This window comes from Cylas formicarius, unplaced genomic scaffold (assembly GCF_029955315.1).
Source record: "Cylas formicarius isolate icCylForm1 unplaced genomic scaffold, icCylForm1.1 PGA_scaffold_2__14_contigs__length_35257938, whole genome shotgun sequence".
NCBI lineage: Eukaryota > Metazoa > Arthropoda > Insecta > Coleoptera > Brentidae > Cylas > Cylas formicarius.
This window is the reverse complement of record NW_026844319.1, coordinates 16,070,125-16,092,693: the sequence shown is the minus strand read 5'-3', so window position 1 is coordinate 16,092,693 and position 22,569 is coordinate 16,070,125. Positions and strand designations below refer to the sequence as shown.

General features: G+C 32.5%; 1 protein-coding gene across 4 annotated transcripts in view; it reads right to left on the bottom strand.

The window, feature by feature from the left end:
• Window positions 1-22,569, bottom strand: part of LOC132698404 (uncharacterized) — a 125,781-nt gene that overhangs the window by 93,209 nt on the left and 10,003 nt on the right. For all 4 annotated transcript variants that reach the window (XM_060664441.1, XM_060664439.1, XM_060664443.1 and 1 more), the window contains exon 2: window positions 15,680-15,717. The gene's annotated coding sequence lies outside the window, so the exon portion shown is untranslated. The remainder of the gene's footprint in view (window positions 1-15,679; window positions 15,718-22,569) is intronic.

Genomic DNA, 22,569 nt, shown 5'->3' with positions numbered 1-22,569 from the left:
GGCTTAAGCGCCATATATAGTCTCTCCAGTTTCTGGATCTCCTTCTCGTTTTGAATCGTCTTATATATATTTTCGAAAAGACGAATGAGAAAATAACGAAATATACAGGGTGGTTGTAATAGAGGTCATTGCAGTGGTTTTAGCCAAACATGCATTATAGGAATGGACAACGAAAATTTTGAAAAAGGACAAGTTGTTCGAAGTTACCTTTTACAAATGATTGTTACAGGTTTTAGTTAATTTAATTCGATCGGAGTAATTAACATATTTTTTTAAAGAAAATGTCTGCCAATGTGTAATTTGATGAGAGAGGCTGAAAAACTGAAAAAGGTTGAATTTCCTTACATCGGATTATCTCAACAATACTTCACATCCATGTAACGCATGTTTGGCCATGACAACTGCAAATGACCTCTATTAATATGCCCTTTATTTATGCACTAGACACTTTGTCTAGGGAGTTATTATATTGTTGAAAGCAATAGGTAAAAGGTAAACAAATAGGACTATTGGATTAGTTTATGTTGTTATGTTATGTTTATGCGATCACAGTCGCAATTATTATCCCTATTTCCTAATCAACATTATTTTTAAACTGATTAATAGAGATTAATGATATAGTTTTCTCACGAAAACGATACCAATTATAAACCATTGTATTGGAGAAAAAATTCGTTCTTAGTAGTTGTCTTGTAAAGGGTGCACAAGTTTAGTTTTTAAACCGTGCAAATCTTTTTAATCTTGGAGGAAGTTTTGTGGCCTTTGTCCATAACCTTTCTTATGCTTGGCATCGAATCCAGATACTCTGAGCACATACCAACTTTGGATATCACGCTGTTAGTTTTTTAGCAAATCCCCACTTAAAATCTCCAGCAATGATTATTCTGAAATCTCTTTTCCAGCTTAAACCTGACTCACTGGTGAAAGGAATTAGATCATTTTTTAATGTTAAAAATCCAATTTCTAAATTTCATTATATTAACACTCAAGTATACAAGCCTCGTCATTTTAGAAATTCTATTTATTTCAAAATTTTAATGACATTTCTAGTATATTTCGGTAGTCAAAAAATGTATGTATGTTTTTATTTCATCAAACAAGAAATATAAATTCACAAGAAAACCCACCAACACTGAACAATATGACATTCCAGATGAAGATTTTGTGCTGACATGATTTCTATTCAGCTCATATACGTGCGGACTCACCCACTGCCTCGTCTGTCTCGCGTGGTATCGCCATAAATAACGGTGACATTTATAGTAGACGACCTAAAGATATGACGAAGAAGTTCAAACAAGAGACTCTGTCTCTGAAGTAGATAAAAGGGTACGTAAACAAATAAGAGTCGAGACAAAGAAGAGTTTACGGCAGGGACGCGTGTACAGTTTATACGGAGTTTGTTAACCTTTTTCTTGCCGGTTTGACCCATTGTCAATGGCATATGCGCGGCGCTGGTTTGGAATGCAAATTCTGTACCCGGGAAGATAATGGATACCTCTTCAAATTTACGCTAGTAGATACGCTGGCATTGAAATACTCACATATGGTCAAATTGGCTCGGATAAATAACGGGTGATTCAATAAGTTTCCACATTACAATCTGAAATATTTTTGAAACGCCACTCTATTTGTTTATTATCATATGAGATTTCTAACGTCAAAACATAAACAAAATTAGTCATGGAGCAATATACGACTGAACAATGTGTAAAAATTGTGCAAGCCTATTATGAAAATGGTCGATCAAGAAAAAATGCATTTCGGGCTCTACGTGAATTTTTCGGCGCGCAAAATCGACCTTCTGAGAGGACAATTTGGAATGTGGTTCAAAAATTTGAGCAAACTGGATCTGTAACTAACCTCAAAGTCCCTCAACGTGCTCGTGCAGGTCGGTCAGATCAAAATATTGCCATTGTTCGCGAAAGTGTAGCCGAAGATCCAAATACATCGATTCGTCATCGATCGCAGCAAGTGGGCCTTACGTATTCAACCACACAGCGAATTTTAACAAAAGACTTGCATCTAGAGCCATATAAAGTCCAAATAACACACCTCGAGATCATCAACAGCGCCGCGTGTTTGCAGAACGGATACGAGAACAAGGGGTTCATTTTTCAACGAAAATCATCTTTAGCGATGATGCACATTTTCACGTTGGTGGCTTTGTAAACAAACACAATGCTCGTATTTGGGGATTAGAAAATCCAAGAGAGATTGTTCAAAAAGCAATGCATCCTCAAAAAGTGGTGCGCATTTTGGTGCATATATATATATATATATATATATATATATATATATATATATATATATATATATATATATATATATATATATATATATATATATATATATATATATATATATATATATATATATATATATATATATATATATATATATATATATATATATATATATATATATATATACATATAAATGAATAAATATATATATATATATATATATATATATATATATATATATATATATATATATATATATATATATCTTCACGTATTGATTCACGGATGGAAAAATGTGATGACACTATACTCCGGGATATCATCCGTTCGCTCGTTGAACTCCGACTGGAATCCTGCATCCGACTGGAATCCTGCAAATCCTGCATCCGACTGGAATCCTGCAGACGTTTCGCCAAAATCTCACTTGGCATCTTCAATGCTCGCGCTCCGAGTGTTCGAAGTTCGAAGAAATTTGAGCAAACTGGATCTGTAACTAACCTCAAAGTCCCTCAACGTGCTCGTGCAGGTCGGTCAGATCAAAATATTGCCATTGTTCGCGAAAGTGTAGCCGAAGATCCAAATACATCGATTCGTCATCGATCGCAGCAAGTGGGCCTTACATATTCAACCACACAGCGAATTTTAACAAAAGACTTGCATCTAGAGCCATATAAAGTCCAAATAACACACCTCGAGATCATCAACAGCGCCGCGTGTTTGCAGAATGGATACGAGAACAAGGGGTTCATTTTTCAACGAAAATCATCTTTAGCGATGATGCACATTTTCACGTTGGTGGCTTTGTAAACAAACACAATGCTCGTATTTGGGGATTAGAAAATCCAAGAGAGATTGTTCAAAAAGCAATGCATCCTCAAAAAGTGGTGCGCATTTTGGTGCATATATATATATATATATATATATATATATATATATATATATATATATATATATATATATATATATATATATATATATATATATACTATATATATATATATATATATATATATATATATATATATATATATATATATATACATATAAATGAATAATATATATATATATATATATATATATATATATATATATATATATATATATATATATATATATATATATATATATATATATATATATATATATATATATATATATATATATATATATATATATATATATATATATATATCTTCACGTATTGATTCACGGATGGAAAAATGTGATGACACTATACTCCGGGATATCATCCGTTCGCTCGTTGAACTCCGACTGGAATCCTGCATCCGACTGGAATCCTGCAAATCCTGCATCCGACTGGAATCCTGCAGACGTTTCGCCAAAATCTCACTTGGCATCTTCAATGCTCGCGCTCCGAGTGTTCGAAGTGTTTTCGGAGCGCGAGCATTGAAGATGCCAAGTGAGATTTTGGCGGAACGTCTGCAGGATTCCAGTCGGATGCAGGATTTGCAGGATTCCAGTCGGAGTTCAACGAGCGAACGGATGATATCCCGGAGTATAGTGTCATCATATATATATATATATATATATATATATATATATATATATATATATATATATATATATATATATATATATATATATATATATATATATATATATATATATATATATATATATATATATATATATTTCAATCCTGCTGCCTTAAAATATTAAAAATAGAATAAAAGAGTGCATTTCTAAAATTTTATCTTTTGATTCTTTGCCACAATTTGTTAGGATTAATCTGTTATCAGACTTACCTTTATATCCTATAATTAGTGTTGAGACTGTCAATTGACCACTTCTTAATTGACCAGTCAAACAATGTTTTAAATAACATCCTGCAAGTGTAGAGTGTTATCTATCATTATTTAATGATAATATGTATTTGATAATAAATTACTATGTGATTGTGATGACTAATTTACCTATAACCCACTTCAAGGGATATCCATTTGGTTCCCAGAACGACGCGACGGCGATGTAACGCAAAATATAAAAAAATAAATAGAAATTTCATGAAATTTAAAAAATTATTTCGGTCAAATGGCCAGTCAATTGACCTGTCAATTACGGGTCAATTAATACAAAAAAAATTGACCCATCGAATTAATTTTTTGTACAATTGAATTTTAAAATTGTCAATCCTCAACTACTTTCGCAAATTTACTTTAAATTTAGATAATATTTTAATGTTAGAAATTGAAATCTATTTGTTTTGTTTGATTTGTTTTGATGTGTACCATAAATATTTTTACCTTGTAATGATCCAATAAAATTGTTTACCGCCACTTTAGTCACTAGTTTGATATGGCACGAGCGCAGCTCAGAGGAGCTGCTGCTTAACAAACGAATAGTGGCTACAATCTACCGAATGCATAAAATACTAGACAAGTTCGAACACCCTGTATAGAGAAAAAATTTGTTTAAGGGTTTAAATAGTCATAATTTCACTTTCGTTTTGTATTTCTGCAAAGACAACTAAAAAAAAAACCATTTTATCAAAATAAAAAAGGCCTCAGAAAAACAAACGTTTACCATATTATCGAAACTATGGCCTGCCTACGCGCGTGACATTTCGTCAAATTTGCTAATCCTTAGCTTATTGTCGAAAAGCAATAAACAAACAACCGAATAACTATATCGAAATTTCCGAATAGAAAGTTCTTTAGCACCGACTGTCGCCATGTTATCAGATTTAATTTATTTGGCGAGATGATCAAGAGGATCACTTTCGCTGTTAGTAGGAAAAAAATTGTTTACCTTCTCATGCGTGAAAGTTAACAATCAAAACACAATTAAGAAGTAATTACGTTAAAAATACGGCGTTGCATCGGCTTTTTGGAGAATGTTAATTGTGCTCCGCGCGCGTATAAGGTAACTCCGATTAAGAATACCCCGGTACACGATTTTGTTCAAGATCTCTCACAACAAAAATAAGGGAAACTGACAATGTCGGTGGCAGAAAATGCAGATTTCAATATTCATTGAAAATACCACCTTAATGTATTTTTTTAAGAAAATACATTTAAGAAATTTAACATATTAAAATATTTTCATATTCAAAATAGTACAGAATAATGTTCCTACAAGAAATTAATTTTGTCTCCTAATAAAAATAATAATAACAAGATAAATAAATAAAAAAACAATTTTAATGTGCTTATTGGTTCCAATTCTAAATTCTTATCAGAAGATCTTAAAACCAAACTGTAGAATTTTGCGATAAGGAAATCGTTTTCGAATTGTGCTTTAGTATTTAAGAAAATACAAGAAAAAATGAAATAGTGTGTTGGAAAATTGTGTATTGTAGTTCCTTATCTGTAAATAAATAAAGTTTGTTTTCACTACACCACTTAACCATCGACAGACTCATTGTGTCCCTTTTAATCATCCCCAGTCTGTTAAATATTATTATAATAAAAAAAATATTTGTTTTAGAGAATGTAGGAATTAATATAAATTAATAATCAATGTTATGCAGCACTATCTGACATTGAAAGTTTCTCAAATTTTTAGTTATTTTTTCAGAAATATATTTTTTAACTCTTTGAGTGAAACATTCTTTTTACATTTCAAAGTAGTGATTCTCATTTATCTTCTCCCTGAAATAAACAATATATAACACCCATTTGTTGGAAGTTTTTCACAATCGACTGTGATGAAAATGTAAATAGTTTTGCAAAACTCGGTTTACAAACTTTAGTGGAAAACTCCGAAAATATGTATATTAATGTGATGTGCGTAGATTGTAATATACATAAATATATGTATACTTCGCAATCGACGGCAGACGCTAGTAATCAAGAAATCATAAATATTTATCACGAATATGGAAACAAGTTTAAGCAATTAGCATATTTTTGAATTGCATGGTATATCATATTAGTTTCTGCAATATTTCAATATTTGACAAAGCGTTTCAACCTCGCATACAATTACTTCTTATATTACCGTTTTAGTACTTTGATTTTTCATCTTTTTTTGTCTTTGTTTTATTATTTAAATATAACCGGTAATTAAGCAAGTAACTAAGTACTTTTCGTAACGCGGAATTGTTCCGCAGAACGTATAGCGTTGCTTAAAATTGTGTTAAACTATGCGCTCTCTACACATTGCTCAACGCTCGTAGATTATCTCGCTAATCAAATATTCATTAACTGTGTCAGCTGAGTGCCTATTCAACAACTCGACAATATTAAGGTTACAGTTTGCAGACACTTCGGATGGTCTCAATAAATAAACTTGCGGGATTGTAGGGAGGAAGATATAATTCAAATTCAGCCCACACTCCAGGGATCTTCGAGACTATGGGAGACACGAGGATCATTAAATCGGAAAAAACATCAGTGATTGTCAATATTCCACTTAGAAACTTAAAATTCCGAGTAGTTTCGGAGTTATTCATTCATTGGCATATACTGGGTATCCTAATTTACTTTGTTATGAAAGTCAAAGTTTTATTTTAGTTTGGATGGTCTAAAAAATTTATTAAGTCTTCACAAAATCAGTAGCGTGCCATGATTTAACCGATAAATATAAATAATTTTATCTGAATTAAACAAAATAAAGACCCTTAGGGCGACCAATAAACCTGCCAATTTTTTTTGATTAATTAATAAAAATCCAATTTTTGCTATATACTGTGACACCTTGTATCTTCAAAACTAAGCCTGGTCTTCTACATTCATTCATCCTATAAATGTCCCTCCTGAATGCCACTGAAATCAATAATTTTATTTTAATGAAACAAAATAAAGACCCTTATAACCACAAATTTTTCCAAAATTAGCTTAATGGATTTTAATTAACTAATAAAAATCCAATTCTGTTATATACTTTGACACCTTGTCTCTTGAAAATGAAGCAACACTTATTCGTGGCTGAAATATACACCCTTAAATCTGTATACTGAATTCTGAAACACGACGTATTTTATTTTTAAACCTAAAAATAGTCTGTGCCGTTCTCATTTCATAATTTATATAAATATGCAAAGAAAAACAAGAAATCCTTAGTTGACTTTACTGGAAATTTTTCCCTAGTTGAGGCACGTACATTGTTTCAAGATTATGGTCGTCGACATAGTTGGAATAACTAGTGATAAGGCGTTATTTGATAAGTGTCCTAATTTTTATTTGCTCTAACGCGAACGAAAGGACGAAAAACCGCTCCATACAATAAAGAATTTTTGATAAAATTTTATTGCCCTGTTTACTCTTTATGGCACAATATCTCGGAGAATCTAAACAGTGTAAACACACCGACCAAGAAGGGATTCCTGCTGCCGAACAATACGTTTCACTCACAAATACGTTACATAATTCTTAATATTGATATCAACGGTAATGTTTGAAGAATTGGGACGGTGCTTTAGAAAAATACTTGAATGTATTAATTTGGTTTCTGAAATAGTTAGTTTAGTTTGCCTTCCTCTATATGAAATTACAGTTCTTAATTGGGAGATCGCGATAGCCATTGGGGCTATGGAAAAAGGAACAGCATATTTTGAATTTTTTGAAACACCTGCCAAATCTAATCAATTATATTTTGAAAGTGTTTTTCACTTTCCAGCGTAACAGTGTTACGAGTTTGACTGACGTTTTCGCACATTATGTTAAATGACATTTACACGAAGAATAATCAACGTAATATCTCGCGTAACCATAACAAATAAAACCGTTTATTTGGAAAAACTGAAATTTTCGTATTTTTTCAGCACATATCCTTAAAAAAAGAAAAAAAACTTGTACGAGGTGTGTTCAAAAAGGAAGATGACTTTTATAATTTAGCGTGCTATGTACATTTGATCTTAGATTTTTTTTTGTTATGTTGGTGCACATGTCTACAATATATGTTCACAGTTACAGTCAGTTTGCAGGTTTGCTTTTTTTTAAAAGGCGTGTTTTGTGTGCTCGGCGATTTTCTGCTTTCAAAAAAAAAATGGAACAAAACACTGCAAACCACTAGAAATGTGGACAACGGCATACGGTCGATCTACTTTGAGCAAACAAAAATGTTTATAAATGGTACAAGCTGTTCCAAGATGGCCGAGAAGACGCCGGTGATGAATCTCGCTCTTAACGCCCCAGCAAGTCAATAACTGATGAAAGCGTTGAAGAAGTGAAACAAATGGTATTGAAAATTCGTCGAATCGCTATTAGAGGAGTGGCTGAAGACGTCGGCATCTCTATTGGCTAGTGCCAAGCAATTTTTTTCGAAGTTTTAGAAGTGAAACGTGTAGCAGCAAAATTTGTTCCGAAACTGCTTATTTTTGAACAAAAGGACCGTCGAAGGAGCATCGCCCAAGAGTTGCTAATCGACATCCACGATGATCCTAATATGCTCAGCTGCACGTGGTGACGAATCAAGGGTATATGGTTATGATGTCGAGACCAAAGTCCAGTAGCCCCAATAAAAGAACCAGAATCGCTAAAACCGTAAAAAGCACGTTGAGTTCGATGAAATGTCAAGTTTTTGCTTACTGTTTTCTTTGATTATCGTGGCGTAGTACATCAAGAGTCGTGTGGTCAACAAAGAGTATTACCTTAAAGTTATGCACCGTTTGCGAGAAGCAATACGAAGAAAACGTCTGGAATTATGGGAAAACAAAACTGCATCACGATAATGCACCTGTGCACTCGTCGTTGCTTGTGTCCAACTTTTTGGTCAAGAACAAAACCACAATCATGCCTCAGCCACCATATTTACGGGATATGGCCTCCTGCGACTTTTTCCTGGTCCCAAAATGCAAGAAACCCAGAAAAGGAAGGAGGTTTGGAACGATTGAGGAGGTAAAGAAAAAATCGCTGGGCTGCCAGTGCTTGTCAGAAGTGCTTCGAGGATTGAAAAAAACGTTGGTACAAGTGTATTATATCTGGAGGAGATTACTTTGAAGGAGACAACATTAATTTTGATAAATAAATAAATACTTTGCGATAAAACTTGAAAGTCACCTCGAATTTAATTAGTTTATAGAAATACAACTTTAAGTTATAACCAAAATCCATATATCCAATATACAAAATCTGTTTAACCTACTCCATTCAGCTAAAAAAAAATTTGCCAATGAATAAATATCCTTTTTGTAAGTCGGAAAACAAGAAAAACAAAATACAATAGTTTCCTCAGTATATCGTACGGTTGTCGAGATCTATAGAAATATCCCACCCTGTACCTACTTACGGTCAATCAATTTTTTCCACGTTTGCGTGGTAACCCTGATTTTTACCTAAATTAAATTATGCAACGGACAACATGTCGGTTGGCTTAATTGCAGAATGTTTTGCATTAATAATAATTCGTTTCATTTTCAACATCAGCTTAATTGACAAGCCGGTCAGCGCGAAAACAAATAATTCAATTCTCGGTCGATAATGGCTAAACTGCCGCTATAAATACGAATAAAAATCTCTCCGGTATATTTGCGCAAGGGTCATTAGCGAATTCCGTGTCATTTGCCTAAGAAATGTACACTAGCGTTTTCGAATTAAAACTTTCATGATTATCTGCCTGAAATCGAATAACTCGGATACGCCGGGAAAGGTACGACCAAAACTTTTTCTTGAAACGCAACGCCGGTGCAGTTTCCCAGAACGTGCTGATCTCTCAGTTCCCACAGAAATTTAATATCTCTTCTTATCTAGTGGAACGTAATGAATTTTAATCCCGCAGTTGATGCGGCGACTTCCTTTGACATGATATTCTGGACGCAGCAGTTCGTGAAATATTTTTAGAGAAAATGCGCAAGAAATTAGGATTAAATGATTTTGGGGTAGACTAATTTGCAGTAATTGAGCAAATGGATGATCCCCTCAATAGGTTTGCTAATATCACGTAATCACTAATATTGAAATTTGTACTTTTATTATTACCATTATCGACATGCACAAGAAATATTTCATAATCTCAAAAATTATTTATATGGAGCTTTTTCGCTTTCTTTCTAATTTTGAAAGTACATATTTTGCATTCACATTTTAAGGATGTGTATATTTAAAAAACCCACTTTTAAGAACAATTTTTTTTTCTAATTTGTCCTATATTGCTAAAGCCTAATTCAGTACGTATAAAGATTATAAGGGATATATTTTTCAATTTGTAGGAAGAGTTTTTCATGCAAACGCTTGTCCGCAGCAGCTTCCCTCAGAGAATGTTAAAATGTCTAGATTATGGTTATTTTCAATTTTAATGCTCACTCAATGAAAAACAAAAAAAAAGAAACAGATGATTGCATATAACCCAACCTTAAAATAATACGAAGAGTTACTAATGATTGCTTAAAATGAAATCTAACAGCTAAAACGAAAATAACAGTCCAAGCACATTTTTTCGTGAAAAATTTTGTGGTTGGTTGGTCAGAGACACGAACAAATTACATTCAAACCGACCAAAAAGTTTCTAAGCAAAAATGCAAACTCATTTTTTCAAATCTACTAGCATCGCACAAATTCTAAGAATCAATCCGTATATAAGATCCAAATATATATGTATATAAAAATTTTGCTGACGTTGCGTCAATTATGACTTGTCATTATAACAATGAAAATCATATCGAAACCCGTTTTTCACTAATTTTAAATCACCAAAAAGAGTGAAAAATGATTGAGTTTCCAAAATTCAAATTTATAAATATATCAAAAATCAAAAATTTTCAAAAATAAGATTTACCGTACCACACGGAAAGACTTAAATAAAAAACTGGAACCTTTGCCTAATATAATTTTTAGTATTGCAAAAACTCCGAAAACAGTCCAAAAACATTTGGGGATCCAGCAGTTTGTTAATACTTCGCCACTTCTATTTTCATCTATAACGGATAATACCACAAAAAACCATCTAGGCGAACGAGTTAGGAAAGCCTCACCAAACAAAAACTCGTCTCCGTAGGAAAATTATAATTAGCACAGTCGTGGCATTTAAAATCGAAGGTAGTCGTGAGAACATTTCGAGAACAGGAAAAGATTTAAAAGGATTTTACTGTTACGTTCGCCCAGAAGCAGAATCGCCAACAGAGTACAGTTTCGCACGGAGAGGTAAAACACGAGCAAACTCTCGAACAAAGGAATGTTTTTGGGGAGGCGAAGAACACACAAAACTGCCGACAAAGGAAACGAAAAAAAAAGTGTAAGAAATATCAAGATTACCAAACCATTGACGTGTGGTTGCAGAACTGTATCTGTTTTCGTTTGAGACGTATTTGAATGCTGTCAAATGACGCAAAATGTTACGATATTACAATTCATTTGAACCTCCGGCACATTAACCGTTAAACTGTTTTGGAAGTAAAATTTGGAAGGGTTCCGTTTCTTTAATATGAGTTTTATGTATCGTTCCCCATTCATCTATTCATCCAGAATATCATGAACATCAAAGAAAAAGCTTACTGGTTCCAAATCCAAAAACAACACAATTGGACCATGCCAGTAGACCTGATTGAACTTAAAAATTTTGCATCTAAAAATGCCGACATTCCAGATTACAATTTTAATACGATAAAATGGATTCAATCGTAAAATATTTTTCTAGCGCCATTTCCCACAACCCATACACCCAAACACTGATAACAGGAAAAACATTTTTCCTTACGTCCACGTTTGTTTACTGTCAGCAGCGCCAATGTGTTTTTGTTTTGTTTATTTGTTAAGTTTTGGGTTATGTTACGTTTATTTAATAATGAATAATATTTTAAGACAAATAGAGATTTTTACTTAGTCTCTTTTTCCCTTTTTTTTTAATTTGTTTTTTACTTCATGATAAGTATAAATAATTGTTTTGATTAATTTATGTTTATTCATTGATATAGTAGTTCAAAGACATTCCTGAATGGCCTACGAAAAACAAGGTACCTACCAATTATTAAGGAACAGTGTCGTTTCAGAAGAACAAGACTCTGTGATAATCGACATTTAGTTTCATATCATTTATTTCAAAAATAATTAATGTTGTGTCAACCAATATTTTCGATTTTTAACTATTGCTTAATGATATAAAATATTGTTGCCTAGTTGCTTGAAGTAAATTATTATATAGTATTAAGTTATTTTTTTATTTTATTTAATCTCTAAAATTGATTCATTCACTTTCGTTCATTTTTGTACCAAACTCTGTTTACCTTCGCACAAAATTGATTATAAACACTGCGTTTCTAACTAACCAAAAAAACATAAAAAAGGCTTGTGTAAAAAAGATATTCTTCGCATAATCTGAGAAATAACTCTCATCTTTCATGTACATGTGTCAAATTAGAAAAGTGCGCAAGTTTTTTTTTACCAATCCGATCATAATAATAAAAGAGACAATTAAGTCTCCATTTTTTTTGTCAAAGGTTAAAGCCAGCACTATATATGGTGTGTTTCAAAGTATATCGCCTTGGATTTTGACAGACCCTCTGCCAAAAAGTAATTACGATCTTTATACTTATTATTACTGGGCAAACCCAACAACCAATTCATAAGCAAGAGACAAGATAGTGGCAGTGACAGATAACTCGTTTACCATCCACCTACTTGAAAAAGAAGCAAATTCATCAGTACAGGAAAGAATATATATATATATATATATATATATATATATATATATATATATATATATATATATATATATATATATATATGATGACACTATATTCCGGGATATCATCCGTTCGCTCGTTGAACTCCGACTGGAATCCTGCATCCGACTGGAATCCTGCAAATCGTGCATCCGACTGGAATCCTGCATATATATATATATATATATATATATATATATATATATATATATATATATATATATATATATATATATATAGTTATAAATTTGCATACAAAAAAACACAGAGCCCATTTTAAATAAAGTAATTAATTTAGTGTGATGTGAGATTTAGTGATCGATTAGTACAAATTTCATTTTATTGTACTTAAACTAACATAATATATTATTTAATATTTATATGATCAAAACACCTTAAAAGTTCGTCCATAATAATCCGCCCTTCAGGTGTCGCCGTCGGCTGGTTATTTCGATCATTGTCGTCAAAAGGCAAGATGATATACTTTGAGATATACTATACAATAAATATCAGCAGTGGATAAATATCTGATGCGCGTTTTAATATCGTCGCAAAATAAAAATCGAGGAATCGCGGAAAATATGGCCTTAATTTGACACGACATAAAGCCAGAAAATAGCCGAAGAGTCTCAGTCTGTGTAAACGGTTAAATAATGGCTTCGGGTAAATACCGACGCATAGTACGGCTTTTACATTTAGTTTAATTGAGGTATAGTACCTAGTATTAGTATTAATTAACAGCAGCGTATACGACGAGTCCAATTAAATTCATTACTTTGCCCGGTTTTATTAGAATTTCTATTGCGTAACTACTTACGTTTTGTGGCCTGCGTTTAAGAAAATATTTTAATTATCAATTGGTGTATCGTGTATGAGGAAACGTGGGATAGTTTCGCTATCACATTCCCGCCGACGGCGTTAAAAGAATGTCAAAGACTTTCTATTTCAGGACTACCCTGTTCGATATTATTCCCTTACTTTCCTAGCATTATTTTTAAATAAAATCAAAACTCAAGCGGATAATTGAACGCAGAATGTTTATTTACCAACACAACAAACAGCTTAATGTTTTTTGTGAAATATCACTCATATTTATTGCCTTTATGCTCTTTGATCCAGTGTGTCCTCTGATCGTCTGTTGATAAGCCTTCGTTTCTTATTTTAGATTTTTTTACTAAACTTTTTAAACTAAAGTGCTGTACTTTCTTGCCTTGACTTGTATGTGGACAAAAATCCGCTAGAGATTATGCAAGTTATGACATTTGACATTTCCAGTACTTATAGTCTATCATTAACATTCAGAATATGACATCTAAAAAAAAAAATTGAAGATAGTGAAAATAACCTACCTCTCCCAGAATTACCATACGTACTGAGAATAAATTATATTATTTTTATTATATTCGCAAAATATTATCAACTTCCAGAAACCAATCCAAAGATCTATAAATTACGTTTCCATTTTCCTTTGAATGTGGGTGCTTTGGTTTTAAACCAAATAAAAAAAATTAAATCCAATTCCCGATATAGAACTGCGATTGTCGAACTAGGTTCAATTTTAGACGATGTTGGGCAATGCTATTCACTACCTTATCGGCTGTGTCCGAAGGACTTTGAATGGCGCGATTAGTTTTATTTAATTCCCAACCCACTTTGAAACTAATAGGCAATATTCCGTTTTATGGCGACTTAATTGGACTACATTTCGTAGGTTGTTTTCGGTGGCTCAGTTATAACACCGAAACTTTATGGTAAACATTCCTATGTCGTAAATTACCCTATACAGCAAACTGCAATATATCGCAGCAATTCCTTAAAATTTCTACTATCTGCTTGTACTTTTTTTTTTTTTTGAAAAATGTCCATAGCCTTTTATGTCGCGTAGATCTCCGTTATGTTTTTATTAATTTATTAGTTTTATAAATACATATATTGATTAGATGATGGGTAACATTAATAAGCATAAATTGCATGCCATTATCTAATAAAAAAATGTTCCGTTACTTTTACTAACGATGATTTGCTAGGGACATTATTTTAATATTTTATCGATGTAATAACACCAAATTTATTGCCGACATCTTCTTACTATTGGTTGGTAGGTAGTTTGTTTTTTATATGCAGCAATGAATAAGTAAAAAGCAAATTTTTATTTTGCAACTTTGACTGGTTTAAAAGTGTTGGGTATTTATGAAGCTACAAGCATTTTTACTACAGAAAAAATATTTTTCAGTTTCTTTGTCAATTATTTCTTTTATTATGACTCTTACTACTTCTAGTTATAAAGTTTTTCGGATAGGACAAATGGTTTCCAAAATTAATATTTCTTTAAACTCGTGAACAAAATTTCTATGAAATTTTTAAAATACTGGGCGACCCCAGTTCCGATAACTGCCAAACTCTATAATGGTCTGCAAAATATCAAAGCAATAGCTTCGGCCATTTACTTTGTTTCACAGTGACGTTCGAAAAGCAGCTGAAAGTCCCAAAAAAATAGGCGGAAACCCAGTTCTGTTAGCAGCCATTGTCGGTTAGAGTATTACAAAGTCAAATTAGAATGCCAGCGCCTTTTTGAACTTCTGAAAATCTTAAAATTCTTGATGTTCGTATACCAGGAGCTAGATATATCTGGCGAGAGTGCCGGGCAGTTTCCTCGAACAAGGCAACGAATATAACAGATACGCAAGTACTGCATCTTTAGTCCATTTCTTTGTTGACACGAATAAATTTCGTTGGCGAAACCAGAATGGCTTCTGCGCAGGTGAATGTTGCACCTGCCGATAACTTCCGCTCACAGAGTTGCAAACATATTTTACGTTTACAATTGGTTACAGCGGGCCTACAGCAGAAAACGAAACCAAAAAAAGAGACTTACCTATTTTCGATTGGTTCTGTTCCAGTGATTTCTTGGACCTAGAAATAAATGAACGAAAGTTAGCGGCGTTTTAAAATGTAGTTTTTAAATGTTTGCGGTCATGTGGAAATTATTATTTGCGAAAGCTCGCAAAGCGGAATTTGTGAACTACGAGTTTTTGCAAACTATAGACATTATATTACGTCATGCCATACTTCCTAGTTGAACGATAAAATTGAATCGTTTTGTAATCATATTACCTATAGCGTTTTTAGTATTTCTCGTACAAATTTAAAAAACATCTTGTCTCATTTTTTTTTAGGACCCCAGTGGCGAAAGGCACAAAAAATTTACCCTTGATATAGAACATCTACGTTAAATATGACATGAGTTCGTCATGATAACCGCTCAGTTTATATTATATGATCTTCATCCGTTAAAGTAGATGTTAAGAAGGAAGGAAGGTTTGATTGAATGTCGGTTTGTGGTCTGTGCTTATCCGCAATATATAAAAAACTCTTCAATTTCTTTTAGAATATAGCCAGAAGTCTAATTTTCCTACTAGGAATTAACAATTCGGATCCATGCATTTGTTATTTAAATATTAATAAAATGACAACTTAACTAAAATCAACAATTTCAAGCAAATTATTCACAGAGTTGCAATTTGCAACGAGGAAACCAAAAAAGTGGTATATATAAATAAGGCTTTTTCTTTGAAAACTTCTATTTGTAAAAATTAAATAAATAGCACATTACAGGTGCATCTGAGCGATATGGAAAAGAAGCATATCAAAAATTAGAAAAAAATAGAATGGAATTACTTTTATTTTTGTTAGACATAACGTTGATAGAATTTATGATCGTATGTAACACAGAGTTGTGGTAAAAAAACAATAAAATTAAATAAAGATAATGGAAGTTCAACGTATATCTTAGTATTTCTCCTAAATGATTGCCTACCACCCTCAAGCAATCGTTAGGTTGAAGACGTTTATTGCTTTTGAGTCAGGAGACTTCTGTCCACGGTATAAACGATTATAGCGGGCTCTACATTGCCGGTATTATCATTACTTGTTTCACCAATAAATATTAAACGGTGTTTATTTCTGAAAATGAGTAAACTAAGTTTGAAAATAAGAATACGGGTCAAAGTCAACATGTCTCATTCTGTCTCAGGCCGATCATCCTCTTGGCTCTCTTCTGGCTTTTGAAGACATCTTCTGTCGCAGATGTTACGTATTAATAGGTTATTCTGTTATAATATTAAGTGAAACAAATCACGAATATTTTATTTTTGACGATAAATGGTCGCAGTGGTTTTCCAATCTAAATTCTGATCCACTATAAATCCAATGAACTTTGTGATTTACTATCCACTCTCTAGAGCTGCTTTTATATTGAGAGGTAGTCGGTTTTCTTTGTTAGGTGTTATGAAACAGAATATAACTTGTTTTAGCTATGAATAGTATAGTAAAATTTGCATTTATTTTTGCTATCAGTTGTTTATCATCTTTTAGAGAGAAAACATAACGGCCATAGTCTGAAAACTTGACAACCACACAAATATGGAGAAGACCGCAAAAATTCTATTTAAGTAGATAAATAAAGGAAACTGTAGCAGAACGTTAAGTATCTTGGACATAGTTTCGTTTTTATTAAGGTAGGCTTCATTTCTGCGTTGCTGGGTCTGTTGTCAGAAAGCATAAAAGGAAACCCAGTCAGAGTATATGCCATCTCGAGGTAAACTGAATAAATGTTCAAATATCAAACATGTCGATTTGGATTTTTTATCTATAGTGGTCTCTATTTGTTATAAATAAAACGTCCAAGATAATGTACCATATAATAAACATTTTCTGCTTTAGTTCTGCAGATTTTGAAAGAAACTAGTACAATATTTTCACAGAAACTAAAAAGTAAGCAAAAGTACATTACTAATCGGTTCCTCTTCCTACTCTTCGTACTCATAAACTGCAAAAGGTATTTTCATAATTAATTGTTTCACCTTAACTCTAAACAAACTTAAAGGAGTCCTCTACTCTGTCACGTTAGACAGTTCTGAGCACTTGGTCTGGTCTGAAACTTGCAAGGTATATTCAATTATCTTCGATATCACCGGAACAAGCCAGATTATCTCCAATTCTTTTCAACATCCAAGTATAGGAACTACACTTGTTACTCTTCAAAACATAATAGGATATTCAAATCATCCTTACGAAGCAATTAATTGAAACTACTGGGAGCTTTGAAAAGCAACGAAAATATGAAATGTTGTTAAAAATAAGATGACCTGAAAGCTGATTTAAACTCGGAAAAGAATTGCGACGTGAAATGCGGTGAAAACTGCCTTCCATCGTAATTGTCGACTCAAATAAGAGTTTAAGGTTAAATATTTTCTAATTGTTATATCCTCTTTGGAAGATTCACGACGGACATTTAAAATCTCATAGAACACGCACGCTAATACCAGCGATTTGGGTCTCCTTTCTCACTTTTTGATATTATAATTGGGAGAAAGCGCGGGTAAGAAATAAAATTATTTCAAGTTCATATCAATTTTGAAATGACAATAATTGCGGTTTATTGTGGAAGATGTTTATGGGTTTATTAATTTTCCATTCGCTTAAACAGAAACCGAAGAAAACTTTGCTATGAATATCACGCGAGCAAATATTTGTTAGCAACACGAACGCTAAGCCGGAAAAACAAATAAACACATTTTTTTATATGAGTAAATTAAGTATACCAGAACACAAATTAATATACAGGATGTATCAATTAACACTCGACTTTAGAGTCGTCATCCAAAGAAAATAAAAAAAAGTTGATGCAAACGGAGGGTTGAAAATATTAAATCTAAGAAATATGGTGTTAAATATTAAAAAAAAACGAGTTTTTAGAATATGATAAACATTTTTTCCCCTTTTGCTGAAATTTTAATACTTTATTTATAATGACAGCTAGATCAAAATTGTGAACTCCATAAAGGTACCCTAATGGACAGTGTTGTCAAATAGATGTACGCCATTAACATTTTGGCTTTTTTTTTTACTTATTTTGAATAAGCTTTTGAACTGTTTGACACATAATAAGCTTTAAATATATAAATATACAATTAAAAAAGGACAGGTATTTTTCATCTCAAGAAATTTTCCCGTGATATAAAAGTACTTTGAAGCTTCCAGAAAAGACTAAGTGCTCAGATTCTTCTAAACTACTAGAATGTCCCACGAGACAATAAAAGAGTGATCATTATAAACCAATAAAAACTACAAACTTACATTTTGAGCAAGCCTCTGAATTTGTTTAGAGTTCAAGTGAAACAATTAATTATTAAAATTCCTGCTGTACTTTATAAGTTATTTGATGGTGTGATTAGGATTTTTTAGTGTTTTGAGTAGGCATAATTATTTTAAAATGTCTAATGGTACTGGCTTTTACCTTTTCGATTCTGTGTAAATATTGTCCTAATTTCTTTAAAAACCTGCAAAATAAAGACATAAAATATTTACCTACTAATAAAATAAGTTTATTATATTCGAAAACTATGTTGAATATTTTTTTACAGCAAAATATCCAAGTCCACAAGTTCAGTCTACCTACAGACGACATCTTGTATGAATAGACATATAACATATAGACTATCATGCCTGCGACGTAAGGATTTTTGCACAACCAACTTTTTTGTTTTAAAACACCCTGTATAGATTATATATGGGAATAGTACGTAAAATGAGAGGGCTCGAAAATAACAATTATCCAACTTATTTCTAGATTTTGTTTAACTTACAAATGAAATATATGCAGCATTAAAGCAATAAAGAAATTTGGCAATGAATCAATTTGCCAATATGAACCAAATTAAACTAATATCCAACAGAAACAAAACATACATCACAATAATGTATGAAGTTTATTTACAATTCGCGTTTACGTTGAGCGCAAAATGTCGGCGGCGCTGCAGCAAGTTTCACTTCTTGAATAACAATTCAACCAGCGTAACCGGACCCTCTTACTTAACAGCATTTTAAATTTAAATTATATCATTGTTTTTTTTTAGTAAATAAATTATAACACTCTATTAAGCCCGTTTTGGTCCGAAGCTTTGGATTTCGTTGTTCAAGTTTGATGTTGCGTAACAATAATTTTATTTTTTCGTAAAAATATGGCCGCCTTCCGGCAGATGTTTAGCGCAAGACTTAACTGTACTCTCAGGTCAACAAAATCATCGCGTGATTTACTCTATAAACAGAAATCGTGCGAAAAGGATTAGCGTAATGGACTGTTGCCCTGGTGTATGATTTCTGCGTTCTGAGCCGAGTAAAATTCACGTAATAAGGAAATATTAACTCAAATTATACTCAATTGATGATCAAAGTTGTTGCGGATAAAGAATTAGATGACAAAAATAAAATTTTCAACGTATCGCTAGAGAAGGTGAATTGTATGAAGTTAGCGATGGTTAATAAAGTTAAGAAAATCTTAAATTCGTATCTAAAAGAATGGTGTTCCGTGCACTTGTGGATTTAAAATCAGTAAGTTTTTCCTTTAATATTGAATAATTAGCCTATAACCGCGAACTATACCAAACGGACTATAAACAAAACAACATAAAAACTCGCAAACATAAACCTTATTTGAAAAGAATGCAACCATTTCCAATTTCACATTCACACCATAGTAATATTTTTCTTCTAGAGATCTCACTGAATTGTGAAATCGCCAATTCGTTGAAAACAAGATTTGAATCGACCGTACATGAGGATATTAAATGGCCTTAATTATCAGCATAGAGAGAGCGAGTATATTTCTAATAACCATATAGATTAAACAGGTCACACACAAGGCTATACAATCAAATTTGAAAAATCTCTGATATTGAAATTGAAAGGTGGAAAAATTACCTACTATCTACCTTTCATATTACCTGTACTACGTTCTAGTTTTTGGGAAAATTAATAAAATTGTGTTTTTCCTAACGACACGTCCGACTAGAAGTTGCTAAACTATCAGAAAAAAATGTTTACATAAAAAATGTCAGTGAGTCATAAGGGTTTCTTCAAAATTATGCAATACACCACTGACAGATGTAAAAAAACGTTGCGTAGCTGAAAATGAGACTTCTACAAAATATATTTACCAAATTAGCCTGAGATATCTAGAATCTTTCATGGAAACTTCAGCAGGATACGGAACTTGTAGTCATTGCCGCAGGAGAAATCCAGAATGACTGTACTACTGTACTATATTTAGAAATCTTTCTTTCTTAGATGTTATGTGTGTGAAAATCAAAAGCTCAGACGTTTAGGACAAACGCTAATAGGAAGTATTTTCTTTAAATATATATAAGAACTACCCTCTTTATCATTAGTACACCTTTTGGAAATGTATTGTTTAATGTATTCTAGAACACAGCCTTCCACCAAAAAATATCTTCCAAGAGAACATCTCCTGAACAATGAACTTTTCTAGAAGTATAATTGCCGTTATTAACGTTTGGAATTTTTTATGTCGGCTTTGTTACGTAGTGTCGCGAGTCACCTTGGGCATTTTCCAAGTTTCTTTTGAGTTTGTATTAGTAGTGTTTCACAAAAATGTAAACAAAAAGAAATGCGCGCGTAAAAAAAATAAATTGAACTGAGGTGGCTTTTATTTGTTGAAAATCCATTTATCAAAATAAATAAGAACTGAAGGTTCAGATTTTCACGAAATTATATATTTTGACATGACAATTGTCTTTATCAAAAACATTTGATAATTACACGGTGTTGTCGAAAGAATTGTCATGTCAAAATATATAATTTCGTGAAAATCTGAACTTTTAGTTCTTATTTATTTAAAAAAAAGATAAAGCTTTTCAAGTTATTTTTATTCCCAACTGTCTTAGATTTGGTTCAATCATCTTTCAAAAACCACATTTTACTATAAACACACGTCCATCACATCTTTTTGTTATTGCTTCGATATTGCCCAATATTTCATATGTTTAAAGGTGCAACCCAATTACAATCGTACTGCCTTACAACAATTTTCCGTTGCTATCGGTTACATTCTAGTTTGGCGTGATATATGGAGGCCAAGGCAAATCACCTACTCCAACATGGCAGAAAAAGAGCGCGCGCCAAAAATAATCCGGTTGAATAAATACTTTGCTTATATTCGCTAATTGAATCCGGCCAATTTGCAACAATTTGCAGACAAGGATAGTCGGCGTCACCGGAGGTTTTAGATTTCGGTGTCACATGCTCGCTAGATACGAGGAAATCATAGGACTGACGTTTCCGAAGCTGAGCTTTCCCGGTGCGATAGGGAAGCAGAAATTCAACGCCACGTTTTGAATGCAAATGTGTTGCATAAGCTCGTATTGTTGTTTATATTTTTTACGAAGCCGCGAACGGCAGTAAAAGGTCATACGCTGCGAATGAAATAATACAATCGTAATCGTTCTCTTATTATATATCCCGTTATCATTTTTAAAGGGGGGTACCTTGTGTGATAATAATTATTTTCGTTCTCATGCTTACTAAATACTACGGCTATTTTATTATTTACACGATACCGGTTACGGTGTGAATTTTTTTATTCCTATTGATTTGTAATAATTAATAGCTATAACTACGAGGTCTCGTTATACAATCAGACTACTAGGAAATCAAACGCATGGTACGTTAACCTGGCAAAAAGTAGAGAGACTACTATTTGTTAATCACTCCTTATCTAGTGTCCTGCAAAATAGCCGAATACGTTATCAAACAAAAACCAATTTGACGTGGCAATGCCAATCAACTCGAAACAAAATTATAGACACTCTAAGCAATAAATATGAAACTTCTCCTCCACACTAGAGGGAGATAAAATCTTCAAATGCATTTCCTAAAATTTTCCTGTTAGTTCCCGAGACACTGTGC